At 52.5% G+C, this 16,515-nt stretch overlaps 2 pseudogenes; both read left to right on the top strand.

Moving 5' to 3' along the window:
* Positions 1 to 4,757: 4,757 nt before the first annotated feature.
* Positions 4,758 to 5,719, top strand: LOC119061238 (V-type proton ATPase subunit d 1-like; annotated as a pseudogene).
* A 2,038-nt stretch (positions 5,720 to 7,757) lies between these two features.
* LOC119061237 (proteasome subunit alpha type-2-like) lies at positions 7,758 to 10,174 on the top strand (annotated as a pseudogene).
* The last annotated feature ends 6,341 nt before the right edge of the window (positions 10,175 to 16,515 follow it).

The raw sequence follows: 16,515 nt of genomic DNA, 5'->3' as shown, positions 1-16,515 counted from the left end.
TTGGCTGAAGAATGGGGCTGGGAAGAGAGTCAGAACCCAGAAGTGTATGGCATATAGGTATCTCTAAACAGTGTGTGGATACCACCCTATGTAAGACACAGATCAGTAGAGGATGCGGGTGGGAGAATCTAGACATGTGGAAGTGGTGGGCCTGCCCTGAGTACCTTAGTTTGGTTGGAGAAATAAAAGGCTAGCCCATGAATTGGTATTGACTGGGTAGGGTGTGGCCACACCCATCAATAGTTAAGCTGTAGAGAAGGAGGCAGTACGCAGAGAGAGGACCTCTCTTTTCCTAATGGGCTGTAGGGAAGGCATCATGTTGATGGTGGAAATTCATCTGGCTTGGAAGCAGGGCATTACTGACCTGGGAGTGTGGTGGGGTGGAGGTGGTGGGGAACCGTGTAAAGTTAAAAAAGCCGGAAAGTTCAATGTACATTGAGGGAATGGTGAGAAATACATGTGGACAGTAGGAATCCCTGTGGGCTGCATGCATCAGGATGGCTATGAATGCGTCCCAACAGGAAACCGTAAATTTATTTTAAAAATTGAGGGGTTTTTTGTGATTACATATCACAATGTATTTAACGTGTGGTCCAAGACAACTCTTCTTCTTTCAGTGTGGCCCAGAGGTGCCTAAAGGTTGGACAACCATGCATTAAAGGTTTCTGATCTATAGAGTGAGACATGCAAGATGGAACTTTGGAAGACCCCCTAGGCTGGGGTATATATGATGGGGTAGAGGTGATGAGGCCGCGTTTTAGGCCCTCTCATGGGAAGAAGCAGAAGTGAAAAAGAAAGCAGGTGGCCTTATGCAACCATATGCTGTGGGGACCACAGAGTCAAGCTTCTGAGAATGTGTGGCTGAGTACCCCATTCTCACAGCTAGGGAACTCAGAGACCACTAGGTTTCTGAGCACCAGCTTGGGTGTGAGGGAAGACAGACTTTTTTAAGAGTGAAACATGGCCTTTAGGAAACTGTTCATTAGGAAGAGAAGAGTCTGGTTCAGGCTCCATGTCAGGTCAGCAGGGCAAGCCACTTAGGCTCCCCATTCTTGGGTCCCGTTTCTTCTGCCTACTCAGTGATGTGTATCAGGGAGTGGGACACAGTGCCCTGGGCCAGGATCATAGCCATGCCCACCACGTGGCAGCACTCCTGCAGAAAGCCAAATGAGCAATGGTAGAGCCAGTGCCTGTCTCACCCCAAATCGATTTCCCTTCTTCTCCTCCCTTCGCTCTGCAGAGGACTCAAGATTCCTGGGCAGTAGCAGGGGATCGTGGTGGAGGGTTGGGAGATAGGGCCAGCAGTGGCAGCTCTTAGCGCTGGGCTTTTTGCTTTGATGAAGCCAGAGCACCAAGAAGATGAAATGGGAGGAAGCTAGATTCATTGGTCTCCATTCCTTGAGTGGACATATGATTCCCACTCCCCAGACCTCAGTTTGTTTTATCTGTAACAAAGAAGGACAATGATCTCATCTTCTCCCTTCCATCCCCCAGGAACCCTTGTAGAGTGACTAGAGGTTGTACCATGCTGGGAACTGCAAGCTGACTGTACTTAGAAGTGAGGGTGGGGCTGGGGAGGCTGCAGAAGAGCTCACTGTGGCCCCGAAGCAAGGAGGAGACAGGAGGCAGGGTCAGTGGGTGTGTAGGAGCTTGGGGTGGGGGGAGGAGGAAGACAGCTGGAGACTGGAAGGAGACTACAGGCAGGAGGTGGCAAGGCAAGGGTGTGTGTATTCACTATGTCGGTAGCGCATGCATATGCGTAGGTACAAGTGTGTATGCTAATTTACATACAAATAGCTATGCCTGTGTACATGTGCATGGGTGGGTTGCATATACATGCTTGCTGTGCCCACAGACAGACACATGCATATGGGTGCACGTGTGTGGTTGCATGTACAAGATAATGGGAGAGTGTGTGTGAGCCGGTGCCTGTCTCCCAATAGGTGCCAGACTCAAGAAACCAGGAAGAATAGAAAATAAAATCAAGGCTTTACTGCCTCAGCCAGAAGAGGCCTAGAAAGAGGCTGGTTTAACCTTCTGTCTTGGCTGGAAACACTTTTGAGGCTCCAAGGCCAGAGTAGTTTACCTTTTGCCATAGGCCCAGGGAAGAGGAGAGTGATTTCCTGGGGCCCTGAAGGAGCAGGGGTAGGGCTATACCCCTGCTCTAGGGGCGGGATAACTGGTCAGTCAGCTTCTGCCTCCTAGGGCCTGGTAAAGCCTTGGGCATTGGGGATGGTCGTGAGTGTGGAGAGGCAGGTTCCAGGACTAGGGGCTCTCCTGTCAGCACGTTAGAGCAGCTCTTACCCCATTCAGGCTCAGTGATGCCTGGAAATAGCCCCTTCCTATGCCTGCCTCTCCTTCTATGACTATTTTTATGGTGGGACCAGTTCCAGGCCTGGGAGCTGGGTCTGCTTGTGGTAGCCAGTGGAGGGATTGGGGGAGCAGAGAGGAGGGCTGGCAGCCTCCCTTCTCTGACCTAGGCAGGTCACTGGGGCCCTGTAGTGTGGTTGGGGTTTGGGAGCAAGCCAGGCAGCCAGGAAGTCTGTGGGGGTAGCCAGGAAGGCAGGGAAGCATGAAACAGGCGGGGAAGCAGCAGGAGAGAGGATGGGCTGCTGCGGCAGGGAGAGGATGTGAGGAAAGGAGAGAGACAGATGGGAAAACAAGAGAGCAGCTGACAAGAAGGCTGCAGCCGGCAGGGGGTGGATGAGCGCTGTAGGGCTGATGGCTGAGCCTGCTTCCTACTCTTCATTTGGGAAGGTCCAGGAAGGTGGCTAGAGGCCTGGAGAACATGGCAGTAGAGGGGGAAAAGGAAGATGACTGGGAAACTTCTACCTTCCGATTGTGGAAAAGAAAGGGGAAAAAAGAAGCAGCTTTTGTCATTTGGTTCTGAAGCTAGAGGCCTGACCTCTCCCTGGTGCTGGTTTTGTGCCCACCCCCACCTCCAACAAGGCTCCTCACGTGCCTGACCCTCGTCCCTTCCTCCATTCACTCAACAACAGATACAGGTGCACTGGAAGTCGATGGAAAGTTCAGCTGCGCGTTGCCGTTGTTCGGGAGCTGGCCCGTCCTCCTGGGTGGGGTGTCGCCACCACCCTGTTAGCTGTCTGCCCCGCAAACCCCAGCCAAACCCTACAACACTGAGGGAGGCACTCTGCAGTGGCAAACCCTGATTCTTCTGCTGCCGCCTCCAGAAAGGCCCCATCCGGCTCCTTTTCTCAAAACCCACTTTTCTCAGTCCGGTCTCTGCACAGACCCTCAGCCATTTGTTGGCTACTGCTTACGGTCCTCTGTTCCCCACTCTCAGCCTTTGCTCGTACCTCCTGCCACTTGAAAACTTCTCCTGTTCAACTCTGTGTTGCCTTCCTGCAGGATGTCTGTTTAGATCAGGCCACCCTGCCTGCCTTGCCTGCCCGGCAGCAGATGCCATGGGGTCATTCCTCAGTAACCAGTCCAAGTGGTCCTGGGTATTCTGAAGTGCTCTGTTGGTGGGAATTGCCTACTCAGTGAGACGTATTTCTTGAGGGCCAGGATGGCCTTTTGCTCCCTTTGAGGGAAGCCAATGGTACAGCTGCCAAGAGCTGAGTTCTGGACTCCCCGCCTAGCTACATCTCCACAGCCTCACCCTGACCGTAACCCATAATTTCCCGTGGCCTTATGTGTACAGTGGGAAAAACACCTGTCTGGTTATTCCTGAGGTTGTTTCTTAAACCGCAGAGTATTCTACAAAGTGTAAGGGATTGTTTTCATTTGGGCCCCGACCACTCCCTTGGCGCAAACACACATTCTGGCATGCAGTAGAACGGTGACCCACGGTGCCTGCCTTCACCGTTTTCTTTCCTTCGCTCTTCCTTCTTCTGCCCCACAGCCTCCAGCCACAGTAGTTTCCTGGCTCCATCTTTATCAGGCAAGTACATGAAGTGATGAAAGGGACACCAGTGGTTTTAGTTTACTGTAACCTAAATCTCAGCCTTTCCTTATTCCCTCCCTGGGATGTAGACACACAATCCATTCAAGGACTCACAGAGGTAAAACTGCTCCCTCTGGCTTAGCTTGCACACAGTGCGGAGCTGGGCACTGAGTAGGTGCCAGGCATGGGTGGTGAATGGGTACAGTGGGTTTGCTTACATGGTGGGTAGACAGGACATGAAAGCATCATGTACTGACCCCTGAACTCCACTCTCGCACTTGACCCTCAGACTCACAATCATGTACTTCTTCAATTTCACTTGGGCCAATGTCAACCATGCTAATTATTCATGTTGTGGGCCTACCACATGCCAAATCATAGTACCCAGTCCCTATAGATTCTTATCCCTGTGTAAACACCTGGCATAAAAATGAGAGAGGGTGGCTTGGTGAGACCGGGTCGCCCAGGGCAGGGGAGGGCAGGATGAGGTCAGTTGGCAGGGGCCTATGGAAGATCCAGGGACCCAAAGATCTTTGCAGGTGAACAGAAAGCCTTCCAGGGCCCTGGCTGCCTGTCCTGTTTCCTCCCACAGGATTGGAAGTGGCGGGAGGCCTAGGGTCTGAGCCAGGCCGTCATTTACCAACAAGTGTGTTCTCATTGGGCGGAGCTGCTGAGGTGCTACAATGCCAAGGTTGGCCTCACTTGCTTGGGCTTGGCTTGTAGACCACAGTGGACAACCCCGGAACAAAGCAAGTACATTCAAGTACAGTACATTCATTTTTTTTCTGACCCGCAAATCAGAATACATTATGTAACATGAAGACCAAATCCTTGAGCTCCCGCCGCAGCCATGTCGTCCTTCCTGGAGCTTTACTTCAACGTGGACAATGGCTACTTGGAGGGACTAGTGCGCGGCTTGAAGGCCAGGGCATGTGGCCAGGCGGCCTCAACCTGGTGCAGTACAAGGTGTTCGAGCTCCTGAATGTACACCTGTAGAGCACTAACTACACCTATGAGCCACTTACCAGCTTCCTGGATTTCATTACTTACAGCCACATGATCAACAATGTGACCCTAATCATCACAGGCACACTGCACCAGCACTCTGTCGCTGAGCTTGTGCCCAAGTGCCACCCACTCTGCTGCTTTGAGCAGATGGAAGCTGTGAACATTGTGCAGACACCTGCCGAGCTCTACAATGCCATTCTGGTGGACGTGCCCCTGGCGGCTTTTTTCCAGAATTGCATGTAAGAGTAGGACTTACAGGAGATGAACATTGAGATCATCTGCAACAAGCTTGACAAGGCCTGCCTGGAGTCTTTCTACAAGTTCTGCACCCAGCTGGGCGGGACCACGGCCAATGCCATGTGCCCCATCCTGGAGTCTGAAGCAGTTCACTGCGCCTTCATTATCACCATCAATTCCTTTGGTACAGAGCTGTCCAAGGAAGACTGTGTCGAGCTCTTTCCACACTGAGAGCAGCTGTACCCTGAGGGCCTGGCCCAGCTAGCTTGGGCTCATGACTACAAGCAGGTCAAGAATGTGGCTGACTGCTACCTGGAGTACAAGCTGCTTTTTGAGGGTACAGGCAGTAACCCTGGAGACAAGACCCTGGAGGACTGATTCTTTGAGCACCAGGTGAAAGTGAACAAGTTGGCCTTTCTGAAGCAGTTCCACTTTGGTGTCTTCTATGCCTTTGTGAAGCTCAAGGAACAGGAGTGTTGCAACATCGTGTGGATTGCTGAGTGCATTGCCCAGCACCACCGTGCCAAGATCAACAACTACATCCCATCTTCCAGCGCCCTGGCCTAGGGCTCCCCAAAGGTGTGTGTGTCCGTGTGTGCTGGGACCAAGGCCACGGCTCACAGGCCTGCCCTGGGGGGAGCACATTGTCCTAGCAGTTTCCCAGCTTCCCTGCTCTTCTGAGGCTACTCCTGGGCCTGAAAGGGGCTGGATACCTGCTCCCCCCACCAAGGATTGACCAAGTCCCCCTCCAGATCAAGGAGGCTCCCTCAGCTCTGTTATAGCCACTGATAGGTCTGAAAAGCATGTGGTCAGTTTTGTGCCCCTTCCTAACCTGAGAACCCCTGGGGGCAGCGTGAGCCTCCTCTCCCCTCTGTGGGTCACCCCCAGAGCCGTGAGGAAGCAGTGTATGTGGGGGAGGTAGCTGTTCATATCCCTTTCTCAGCTCTGCCCCTTTGAACAATAAACTGCCCTCTCAAAGGAAAAAAAAGACTAAATACTTGACATCAGAGCTCTCTGGTACTCATGTAGTTGCTGAACATAGAAACACAAATGTTCACACACACACACACACACACACACACACACACATCCAGTATAACTATCCAGCTCCTTGCAAGACAGGCTCCTTGCACCTCTTGAGCCACCTATTTTTGTTGGCTTCTACTTGCACCACAAATGTTCAGCTGCAGTCAGCCTCCAAGCTATGCCCGAGGTCCTTCCTACCCCTGCTCCTTCCCTTTAATGACTGATGAGTCTGGAAGAGATCCAAGGGGCTGGGCTTGGAAGAGGGAGCAGTAAAGGAAACCTTAGGGCTGGTCAGAATCTGGCTTAGCAGAGAAAAGATAGGCTTTGGAAAAACACAAACAATCCAATTGGAAATTGGGCGGAGGATATGAGCAGACTTTCTCCAAAGAAGACACGCAGATGGCCAACCTGTACATGAAAAGATGCTCAGCATCACTAATCATCAAGGAAACGCAAATAAGAACCATGAGATACTACTTCACACCTGTTAGAATGGAGTGTTGGAGAAGATGTGGTGAGCAGGGAGCCCTGTGCACTGTTGGTGGGAGTGCAGATGGGTGCAGCCTTTGTGGAAAGCAGTGTGGAAATGGGTTCCTCAAAAAGTTAAAACTAGGCCCTGGCTGGTGTAGCTTAGTGGATTGAGCACTGGCCTGTGAACCAAAGGATCGAGGTTCGATTCCCCATCAGGGCACATGCCTGGGTTGCAGGCCAGTTCCTAGCAGGGGCCAGTTCCCAGCAGGGGATGCATGAGAAGCAACCATACATTGATATTTCTCTCTCTCTCTCCTTCCCTTCCCTTCTAAAAAAGATAAATAAGTAAAAAAATGTTTTAAAGTTAAAACTAGAACTACCATATGACCCAGCAATTTCACTTCTGGGTATATTCAGCTAAAGAAAACAAAAACACTAACTAGAACAGGTAGGACCCCCCCATGCTCACTGCAGCATTACTCACAATAGCCAAGGCACGGCAGCAGCCTAAGTGTCCGCTGGCGGATGAAAAGGGTACAGAAAATGTGATACATACATACAGCCATGTTATTTGGCCATAAAAGAGAAGGAAATGTTGCCCTTTGCAATAACATGGATGGACCTTGAGGACATTATGCTAAGTGAAATAAGCCAGACAGAGAAAGACAGATCTCACTTATATGTGGAATCTAAAAAAATACCCTAGAATATAAAAACAAACAAACAAAAACACCCTCAGCTCATAGACACAGAGAACAGACGAGTGGTTATCGGAGGTGGTGAGGGCTGATAGATGGGTAGGTGTGGGTGAAATTGGCGAACGGGATCAAATTACAAACTGTTGCACACCTTACACTAATATGTTATATGTCAATAAAACCTCAAAAAAAGTTGGGGGTGGGGCTTGGACTATCTTTTCCCAGTTCAGACCAAGGTGTTTGAGGGACAGGAGTTGGTGGCTCTGAAAGAGAGCTGGTCATCCAGTCTCTTCAACCCTCAGCAAAACCCCTCTACCTGGCATGGCAGAGACTGTAAATTCATTATAACTCAGGTAGACACTGGGGGTCAGGGGCTTGGCTCAGAATGGGACCAGGGCAGGTGGACAGACATGGACGCAGGTACGCACACACACGGCACGCAGACCCTCACTATGTTCATGAGAGACACAGACTAACACACACAGGTGCATGACACCCACACAGGGAGACGCAGGGGCACAGACACCAACTCAGTGCACGTACACTGACCCGCCACACCCGTCACGGAGCCCCTTCTGTCCCCTGCCCACAGCAGCAGGGCCAGACCCTCACCTGAGAGAGCAGAGCAGGAGCAGGGGGAAGCCTGGGTCTCTCCGTCCTCAGGTGTATTGGTACAGGGCAGTGATTTTCAAATGGTGTGCTGCAGCTTACCGCCACGTCACAAAAATTCTTAAAAAGCGTGTAATATCAGGCTGTTTAGTTGGGGGGACTGACCTCTTTTCCCTCAGATTGTCAGATAAAAACATGATAATAGGCAACACAACAAAAGTTGTCTGGTGTGAATGAATCAAGATTATACCTATTTTTTTGTCAGATTGGCAAAAAATCTATTTTTTAGTGTGCTGCAGAGTTTTAGTGATTATTTTATATGTGTCATGAGGTGAAAAAGGTTGAAAGTCACTAGTGTAGGGTGGGGAGGAGCTGGTGTGGGTCAGGCGCACTGGAAGGAGCAAGGGCAGAGGGTGTGGTGGGGGGTTAAGGGTCTGGGCCACGAGCAGCTGGCCGCAGGTGTGTGTGTGGGGGGGGGTAACAGGTGGAGAATGCAGGAAACAACCCATCGCCTGGTTGGTCTGGTAAGCAGACAATAGAACCAAAGCAGGGGTCCCAACCCCGGCAAGGCTGTTCAGCACCCAGCTGGCTCTAAATGTTTGTGGAGCTGCTACTGAATGCCAGGCCATGCGCTTCACATGCTTTCGTTAACCACTGACTCCTACCAAAGAGACAGGATCCTCACCTGCTTACTTGGGTGGAGGAGGAAACTGGTGGAATCTTCGCCCTGGGCACTGAGCCCCAGTCCTGAGTTCTCCATTCGGCCCCAACCTAGGGAGCCGAATTGTGAGTGGACATCAAACAAGTCAGAAAAGGGTGCTTTGGGGATGGAGTTCAGACACGAGGGAAGGGGGCCTGGGGTTTGAAGCTCAGGCTGCCAGCTGGCTCTGCGCTTGGCAAGCCCCTGTGCTCTGGCCTCCACAAGGCCCTGTGACCTCTGTTGTGGGCCACAGCCCTGGGCACACTGTCCTCTGTCTGAGCCCCGCAACAGACCAGCTACCTCTGTTACGAGCTCTCCCACCTCCCCAGATCCTCTCTTCTAACGGCCCTCGCCCCCACCCGCCTGTACGCTCGCTTCGTGCTTACAGTGACCGGCCCTCTGCGGTTCTCCTGTCACTCAGTGGGCGCCCAGGAAATAGCTGGTGAAGTCGGAGTGCAGTTATTTTGGGGTAATAATAGAAATATTATAACATATATGCTTCCATCTCTGTGGTTTAGGGTTCATGTTTTTTCCTCTTTTTTACACATTAAAAATTTTTTTTTTGGAAAAAGGAGGAAAATGCCTTCCATGCTTGCCGCCCACCCTCGAGCTCAAGATGGGGGGTGAACCGAGGCCAGCTGAGACTCCCATCCGCAGCTGGGCCAAGGGCTCGGCTGGCCTCTGCTTTAATCAAGGAGAACAAGAACCATGTGAAGTGGAAAGCGCACAACAGAAAGCGGAGAAGTTAAAACAGTCTCTGTTCTGGGCTTTCCTGTAAAGAGCCTGGGTGAACTATCTACACCTGAACAGCATTACATCCATTTCTGAGAAGCAACATACCTCGTCTCTGGGCAAAGATGGTGGCTTTCATTGACTATGTTCAGCCCATCTGGTAGACTTGTCCAGATTGAATGTGTTTTGGCTGCTGTAACTCAAGGAGCCCTTCAGTGGGAGTTAAAGCTGCAAATGGTGCGGTATTCGCAGTTGAGATGAAACAGAAATCCGTTCTGTATCATGAGCAGAGTGTACACAGAGCGGAGCCACTCACCAAGCGTGAGGCGTAGGCCCAGGTGACAGAGTGCTTGTGCACAGCCACGCTCTCTTGTTTACTAAGAACCCGTCCCCACAGCGTGGCTGGTACACAGCGTGGCTTCTGGGGTGCGAGCATACACTCAGCCAGGCGTATTGGAGTTACTGGAGTGACTGTACCAACTCGTGGTTGGAATGAGGGACGACTGCACTCACTTCCGTCAGACCCTGCAGAGCCTACTTTGCCTGGAAAGCCATAGCAACGGGAAAGAACTATGTGAATGGGAACGTTTTCCTTGAGAAAGATGTAAAAAATATCTAGAACCTGAGGATGCCATTCACACAGCCAGATCAACCCTACAGGGAAGTTCTGAAGGGCAAGTGACAGACGGTGATGTAGAAGCTGGGACCAGTGGTGCAGCTGGACGTCAGAGGCTTCCTCCACCCGAACCGCACTGGGCTGCCCTTGCTCAGTCACGAAGTGACTGAGAAATCCAGAACTTCAGAGCGTCTCTACACGTGAACAGGTCTGAAGTATGTTTTGTTCTGCAAACTTTTTGCACACTTATTTCTACATGATTTAATGGATCAATGTTTTTCATGTGACAGTTATAAATTGTAATAAACTGTTATATCCAAGTGGTGGGGACAAAATGCAGACAACTGTAACTGAACAACAATAAAGTAATAAAAAAAACTGTTATACCCAGTAAAATGAAATAAAATAAAAAGTAACATACCTGTTGCCAGATGGGTACTAGACTCATCAAGGGGTTCGGTTTGTAAGGTATAAATGTCTAATCACTATGTTATATACCTAAAACTAATATAATATTGTATGTCAATTTTAACTGAAAAATAATTTAATAAAAAAGTAACATGTCTGAGAGAAATGAAAATAGGCCCTCTCAAAGGTTTATATACTTGAATGCTCAGAATAGCTTTGTTTGGAAAAGCTTAACATCGGGAACTTTTCAAATGGCCACCAACAGGTAAATGAGTACGCAAGTTGTGGGGTATGCATCTGACGGAACACTAAACAACAAAAAGAACTTTGCCGTATGCGCACGCATGACTGAATATCAGAATGACTGCTGAGTCGAAGCAGCAGCATGTAAAGAACACATACTGTATCATTCTGTCTAGAAAGTACTAGAATTTTGAAAAATTCTAGGAAATGTGAACTCATCATTGCAATGACAGCAGACCAGTGGTCGCCTGGGGCCGCAGTGGGAACTGGAGGGGGGGGTTGGGGGAGACCTGAGAGAGGGGCACCGGACGCTTTGGGGGCTGGCAGGGGTTTTCATCACCTTGACTGTGGTGATGGGCTCGTGGATCATACATGTGGTAAAACTTACCAAACTGTACACTGTGTGCTGTTTGCGGAATGTCAGTTTGGTCTCAAGTACAACTGTGAGAACAAATAACACATCCATATCAGAAAATGATTTGAAAAAAGGAGAGAAGGAAAAAGAGTGATTGTCTGTTATTTCCATGGTGTGCAGAAAAGGATTTCAGTGTGTCAGGTTCTTTCACAGTGATCCAAGGTCAGCTCTCAAAGATAGGTGTTATCTCCCCTCTTTTGTAGATACAAAAAATTCAGGCCTCAGACTGGGAAACTGGCCTGAGGCCACCCAGCCAGTGTACTGGGTCTAGCCTGGGCCCCTCCTCCACCTTCCCGTCCTCTCTCCTTTCAGGAATGCTCTTCTGAAAAACTTCAGCCTGCTTTGGTAACACTGTGGGCAAAGGACTTTGGTCACTGACCAGCGAGGAGTTATTACTGCGTCACCCACACGTTTGCTGAGAGCCTTGGGGGAGCCAGGGCATGGAGGACGGGGGTCCACAGGGCAGTGTACAGAGGTGTGGTACCCGAAGGCTTCCACACCTCGGCCCACACGGCCTGAGCAGCAGGACCTGCCTCCTCCCACGCCAGCCCTCCACACCCCTCTCTTCCAGGAATCCTCCTTCTCACCTTCAGCCACCCTGACAACATGACCTCCCTACCCCAGCCCAGCCCAGCTGTGGCAGGAAGCCAAAAGGGGAGGCGTGTGTCTTCACAGACCCTCGCGGGGGACTGAGGGGCTGCAGGGCTGAGGAATGCTCCATTCTCACCATCTCTGGAGTCAGGTTTGAGCTCAGGGCCCCGGTCACCACAGAAAGGCGTACGGAGGAGGCAGACCTGTCTTGCCAGGGTGGACAGAGAAGCGGGGACAGACTGAGCCGGGAGGCCCGAGGGAGATGAGGATGCCCACAGCAGGGTAAGCACGTTGGAGTGAATTTACAGCGGACTATGACGTTCTGGGTTCTTCCCTACTGAGCCCTAGGATATTGTGGGCAAGCAGAGCCTCAGCCGCACGCGTGTCCCCTTTCCTTCGGCACTGTGCCTTACAGGTGGTAAGCACTCACCAAGTGCTTGAACTTACTGCCTGGCTGAAAGCGGTGGCACTTACCTGCCAGAAGGACACTGCGGGAAGAGAAGGGGGCTGGGGAGCAAAGGAGACATTGCTGGGGTGAGAGGCTGGCTCAGGGAGAGGAGAGGCTGAGGGGAGGAGTCTCGGGGGAGCCCACACTGACAGCGAGGGGCAGAAAGCAGGATGTCCCTCTCTGTGACCTCTGATCTCTCTCACTGCAGAGCCAGCCAGGCCCCTGGTGGCTGGGCTGCCTTGTTGGGTGGGGAGGGAGGCGGGCGGGCAGGCTCCTTCACACGTTTGGTGGGACAGGTTTCTCACTGCAGGAGAGCAAAGGCGGCCAACCCTGGGCATGCGCTGGAGAGTGTGCTGTGGGGCTGGGGCGTTGGCCTGAGTGACTCAGGGCAGGTGCGGTGGGGGGGCTTCCACCCCTCCACCCAAACTCTTGGGCAGGTCACTGACCCTGATCGCCAAGGAGAAGCTAGTAATACCTGTCCCGGCTAATTTCAGGGCTTGATGAGATTACATGGCATCGCAGTGTGAGGGTGTGGCAATGTCAGATGTTAAGTGCAAGGTGTTATGTGTGACCATTGTCAGGGTTAGCACTGAGGACCGATTGGATGTCCTGGCCTCTCCATCCCTTCCCTCACTCAGGGATGGAGATGCCCGCCAACCCCCACCCTCCCCCACCCCCGCCCCTGGCACCACTCAGAGTATCTCATTAAACCAGCGTCTGAGAAGTTCTCTCCCTGTCCCAGGCTCTTGCCACACCCTCCTTCCTCCTAAATCACAGGTGGCAAACACAAGGCCCGTGGACAGAATCCAGCCCTCCACCTTGTTTTATCCTGCCCAGCACCTTATCTTTACCAGGCAGCAGTGCCGAGCTCTCCTTAACTGTTAAGGAATAGTTACATTTACACAGTCCCAAAATTACATTTGGCCTTTAGAAAGCAACCTCAAGGCTGATGTGGCCCCCGGTGAAAATGAGTTTGACACCCCTGCCCTAAATTGACCAATTGTCCAGGTTTGCCTAAAATTGAGGGGTTTCTGGATACAGGACTTACAATGTTAAAATGGGGTCAGTTCCAGACAAACTGGGACAATTGATCACTACACTGCCCTCCCCACCCCCAGGCTGCTGCCTCTTCCCTGCGGTGAATATGGTGTCCCGGGCATTTCAATGTCTGTCTGTCTGTCTGCCTCTCTCCCTCTCTCTCATCTCAGTTGCCCTTACCTGCCCTGAAGCCTCTAAGCCAGGGCATGCCACCCAGAGATGGGGCATGCCACCTCTGGCCGTTCCTGCCCTCTTCTCAGTGGGGCCGACCAGCCCTCACCAATCAATCCTTCAGCCTCCTGTTAAGCTTCTGTCCCCTGTACACCTCAAACCTGTGCCAGACCTTTTCCCTATAGTGAGAAGATGTAACCCTCTTCACCCCCCATGGCCTTGAGAGGCCTCTGGGATGAGCTTCGAGAGGGAAGAGAACCTGTCTGTCTCGGGCCAACCCACTCTGTCCGCCCAGAGGAAGGAGCACCCAGTACACACATGGCCAAGCCCAGCCCTCTCCTCACATCCACGAGGTTCCGCAGGCCTGAGTCCTCAATGCTGGGTGGGCCCTTCCCCTCTCCACGGTGCCCACCCTCAGCCATGCTAATACTCTGGGCCTCCTGTTCACTCTTCCCTAGTCCCCCACTGCTCTGCCTGGCCCAGACCCCTCCCTCCAGGCTCTGGACACAGCTTCCTGCCTGTGTGCTTCCGTCCACCTCTGCCCCGCTCCTCCATGTCTTACCTGCTTGACCCATTCTGGCTTCAGCTTCCCAAACCACTGTACAGCCTCCTCCGACCCTGCTGTAGAGCCTCCACTGAGCTCCTCTTGGACCACTTGGACCACGTTACTCCTGGGACCTGCCTTTCAGCGTCCTTCTGGTCTGGTCTGCACCTTCCTAACCTAACATTCTCTTACTGGTCTGAGCCGCCACCACTTTCCCCGCTGCACCGACATGATGCCTTCTCGCTGCCATCCCTTTGCTGAGTCTTGCTCATCCCCTTAAAGCTCCTGTCCTGGAAAACCATCCTCCTCCACTGGCCTGGTATTCACAAGTGCCTCTGAGGTGGAGCTTGGGTGTTCACTTCCTGGTTCTGTAGCCTCATCCAGGGACAGCACATAGTAGGTGTCGCTACTATCAAGGACAAGCCCTGATGGGGGCAGCACTTGGCCTCTGGTGTGAATGGCTCTGGGAACAACAATCTGAGTCATCTTTGCAGCTAGCAAGAAACAGAAAGTCCCCTATAGGAGAGACCCCAGGCGTTCAGTGCCACACAAGGGCTCACCTCCCAGCACTGGGCACAAGGCTGGAAAGCGCTAGAGGCCCCAGCCTTGGGCGTGGCCTGGAGAGCAGAATGGAAGGGTAGGTCCTCAGACAGTTTCCCTCTGCTTCCTGGTACCTCAAAGGGCTTTGGGCCTGCCCTGCCCCAGCGTGCACGCTCTTGGGAGAGGTGGGGCACAGACTGTTTCTGAAACCTCAAGCCTGCCCAGAGCCTGTCCTTCTGGCCCGATCTCATGCCCTCTGAGTCTTCCCCACCCTGGGCCAGGCCTGGCCTGACCTGAGAGGCCTGCACATACGCTGGTCAGTAGGAGTTAGCACAGCAGTTTCTTGAGCTAGGAATGGCCACGGTGGGTGCAGGGCTCACTGCAGGGAGTGGGTTTGTAGGAAAGGAACACTGTACTTGAAACTGCCTCCTTGCTCCCTCCCATCTAGAGGGCTGCTGCCTAGTAGCTGGGATCTCATGCAATCCAGCTTTGCTCACCCTCTTCTTCAATACTCGTCCGCCCACCCAAACCTGGAAGTGGAACCAGTGACCACTAAGGGCCAGGCCAGGGTCAAAACGAATGGTTCCCAGGCATTGGGATGTGGGGTGTGGCCTGGAACTGAGCCCGGTGGGATCCAGAGACAGGTGAAGTGCAGACACTGCTTCCAGGAGCGCCAGAGCTGCCTTGAAGGACACGGCAGCCAGAGCCTGGATTTCAGAGGGGACAGGGCATGGGGGAAGTGGGCAGGCAGGGAGGACTCCCTGCAGGGAGTAGGGCAGGACCTCGGGCCCTGCAGGGTTAGCTGGGCGGGGAACCGCATGAAGGAAGGCATAGAGAGAGCCCCAGGGATCTCCCCCACCAGCTCACAGAAGGGCTCCGTATTCTAGGGCCCAGAGATCTTCAGTGTGTTCCCCCGCAGGCTGGCAGGGGGCAGCCTTTGGGGTGCCTCAGAGGATGCTGTGATGGTAGCAGCAAGAAGGTGGCTATCACAGTTACCTGAGGCAGGAATAAAACTATTCTGAGCTTTACTCTGGGTCACATGTTGTTCTAGAATCTAGATACATATGGATGTTACCGGGTTACTTCATTTTTTCCACCAATGATTCAGTGAAGTAGGTCCACCTCGTTTGACAGATAAGGACCAGAGATGTTAGGATGTTACTTAAATCCACACAGCCAGTGAGGGATGAAGTTAATTTGGAATCCAAGACTCCACTGTGTCTCATTCTATGACAAGGGCTGGAATGCTTCTGTTTAATGACCAGCCATCCTCAGGGGCAGCTGTTCTGGAAACAGTGAGCAGGGTCTGAGCAGTGCAGGCTCCATGGGAGGGGCCTCTGCCAGGTCTCTGCTCCCCGGCTCGGCGTGTGGTCCCGAGGGTCTTTCCTCCCCTGCACGCTTCCCTCTTCTTCTCTTTCTCAACGAGGATTTCCAGACTTGCTGCCACTGTGTCCTCAGGGTTCGCTCTCGGTCTGTACCTTGGACCCATAATACCTTCCTAAGAGAAATTATGTGACCTGAAAAGTATGGGGGGTGGCTGGTAGGTTTGGGGGTGGTGGAGAGAGTGCTGGGCAGGGAAAGCAGGTGCCCTGCTGGCTTCTAGTCTCACCTGTGCTTCAAATAGGCTGTGCAGCCTAGACTGATGGGGCTACCTTTCTGGGCCTCCTCATCAGTAAAATAGGTCTGGAACTGAGTAACTTCTCCAGTCTGGTGGAGGTGGGAGGTTTATGGAGACTTGAGGAAGAGGAGCTGGAGAGCAGAAGAGAAGGGGAGGCCTCTCGCACCCCCCAAACTGCCTTTTGTAACTCTGCTGCCCCTAGTGGTGGCATGGAGTAACAGACAGGGGCTCACGGGGAACACCATACTGGTCACCTCCCTGCCTCCCCCAGACAGCGGCCTTCACCAGCCACCGCCTACCTCAGGGCTGCAAGCATTCTGGGTGAAAGAATGGCAGTCACAGCCTATACATAAGATACCCACAGCTGTGCCCAGGATTGCATGGGGGTATTCACTCATATGTTCATTCTGCAAGTGGTGGGGGGAGGGTCTGCGGTTTGCAGGGGAAGCTAGAGGTCCTGGGTACACCACTGCTGCCTCAGAGAGCCCCTGTGCG

The sequence above is a fragment of the Artibeus jamaicensis genome, unplaced genomic scaffold (assembly GCF_021234435.1).
Source record: "Artibeus jamaicensis isolate MK-2021 breed Jamaican fruit bat unplaced genomic scaffold, CSHL_Jam_final contig_1132, whole genome shotgun sequence".
NCBI classification, from domain to species: domain Eukaryota; kingdom Metazoa; phylum Chordata; class Mammalia; order Chiroptera; family Phyllostomidae; genus Artibeus; species Artibeus jamaicensis.
Note: the sequence above shows the minus strand (reverse complement) of the source record. Positions and strands in the feature narration are given on the sequence as shown.